Source organism: Lactuca sativa, chromosome 2 (assembly GCF_002870075.4).
Source record: "Lactuca sativa cultivar Salinas chromosome 2, Lsat_Salinas_v11, whole genome shotgun sequence".
In the NCBI taxonomy this organism is placed as follows: Eukaryota; Viridiplantae; Streptophyta; class Magnoliopsida; order Asterales; family Asteraceae; genus Lactuca; species Lactuca sativa.
The window spans coordinates 81,504,001-81,506,628 of record NC_056624.2 but is presented as its reverse complement, the minus strand read 5'-3'; positions in this window follow the sequence as shown (position 1 = coordinate 81,506,628).

Here is a 2,628-nt window from a genome sequence, read left to right as displayed (position 1 = left end):
CCATGGAGTATCCATGGACTTTTCCATGCAAGCCTAGCCCATTCCAAATAAGCCTTAGCCCACACTATATAAATATAGAAGCCCATATTTAATTAGTAATATCTTTGATCTCTAAATTAATCCTAGATTAATTATAGATCAATACTAATTAAATAATATGATCTTATATTAATATATTAGAACTTATAATATATTAATAAATCATAACTTGTACTATTCTCAACAGATTATCGATAAATTGTTCGGGTGAAATGCAACCCAAATGGACCATGCCGGGTCGGGTCAAGTACATACCAAATATAGTTATGGACTTAGACACTATATCCAACAGTCTCCCACTTGGATAAGTCTAATAACTATAGTTGCAAGTATGACTTCAGGAACCGATCAGCAATCGTAGCTCTTTAAACTCTGTTGAACTAGAACGCGCCATTTTAGATAAGTGATCATATAATCCTTTGTTCTAGATATCAGCCGGACAAATACATGGAACATGGTCTTACTTATTGCCCAACATTTGTTTCCCGATTTCCGATTTGTTTGACATAGAACTTAACTGAACACATCAATTTAGTTCTGACCGGGCCCGGTACATAGGTCAAAACAAAATCATCGAGGGGCCCAGATATCAACTTCTAATCCAAGAAGGAACAGATAAACTTCGACTCATATGTTTGTTCTACCACTCATTGAATTATACACAAAGGCACGTTTTATAACATCGAGTTACCAATATATTTTCGTACAATCAATGCATAACCAACTCATAAGTAACAAATCATATCTCTAGGTTTGAAGACTTATATGATATTACCATCTCACGATCACTCGAGATAAAATTCCATGAAGTGATTCCAGTGAGCGTGGGTTGAGTCCAATGCTCAAAACTTATGAGCACTCATGATTGTTGTAGCCATGTCCAACACCTTAGACCTCTGCAACCAATCATGACAGTCTTGATTCATACCTACTTCCGACATATGACTGACTGTGGAGGTTTGAATAATATGATATACCAAACATAATTATTCTGGAAGTCAAAACATGCAAAAAAAATATAGTAAACGATCGACAAGAGATAGCAACACTTTACTCATAAATAAAACACCTTTTATTCATCATCTAATGTCAATTACACTTTACAAATTTCATAATTTATCTAACTACTCAAACTTATATCATCCTTCAGCCCTATGCTCCGAGCATGCTGGAGATGCTTAACCCTACTCAGTCCCTTCATGAGGGGATCTGCTGGGTTCTCATCCGATGATACCCTCTTTGCCACGAGGACTCCTTCTTCTATTCGATGTCTGATGAAGTGATATTTTCTGTCAATGTGCCTGAATCTCCCATGATCTCTTGGTTCCTTGGCTAAGGCAACCGCATTATTGCTGTCACAGAAAATCTCCATTGGCTCTTTTATAGTTGGTACAACTCCAAGGTCTCTGATGAAGTTCTTTAGCCATATAGCCTCCTTTGCTGCCTCGCTTGCTGTTATATACTCTGATTCACAAGTGGAATCAGCCACTGTCTCCTGCTTGGAACTCTTCCAAGTGATTGCTCCTCCGTTTAAGGTAAAGACCCAGCCCGACTGAGAGCGGAAATTATCCCTATCAGTCTGGAAGCTAGCATCACTATACCCTACAACTCTCAAGTCATCACTCCCACCGAGGGTAAGGACCCAGTCCTTAGTCCTCCGTAGGTACTTGAGGATATTCTTTACCGCAGTCTAGTGTGCCTTGCCAGGATTCCCCTGATACCTGCTAACCATGCTCAAAGCAAAGGCTACATCAGGTCGAGTACACGTCATAGCATACATGATCGATCCTACAGCTGAAGCATCAGGTAGTTGACTCATTTCTGCTATCTCAACCTCAGTACTAGGGCTTTGTGTCTTACTCAATCTGGCATTACTCTGAATGGGTAACTCACCTTTCTTGGAGTTATGCATGTTGAATCTTGTCAACACTTTGTCCACATAGGTGCTTTGACTAAGTCCAATTAGTCTTTTACTCATGTTTCTCAAAATCCTTATCCCTAGGATATAGGCAGCTTCACCAAGGTCCTTCATAGCGAAACACTTCCCAAGCCAGTACTTTACTTCCTGCAGGGTTGGGATGTAATTTCCTATGAGTAGTATGTCATCCACATACAGTACCAAAAAGCTGACTATGCTCCCACTAGCCTTGATATAGACACAAGATTCATCTTCACTCCTTGAAAAGCCAAATTCCTTGACTTTCTCATCAAAGCAAAGATTCCATCTGCGAGGTGCCTGTTTCAATCCATAAATGGATTTCTCGAGTTTACACACTCTATTGGGGTACTTTGTACTGACAAAACCCTCTAGCTGAACCATGTAAACATCTTCAGCCAACTTTCCATTAAGGAAAGTGGTTTTGACATCCATTTGCCATATTTCATAGTCATGAAATGCAGCAATGGCTAACAGAACCCTAATAGACTTTATCTTGGCCACTGGTGGAAAGGTTTCATCATAATCAACTCCCGGAGTTTGAGAGAAACCCTTTGCAACCAGTTGAGCCTTATAAGTGTGTACATTACCATCCATGTCGGTCTTCTTCTTGAAGATCCATTTGCACCCTACAGTCTTACGACCTGGTACAT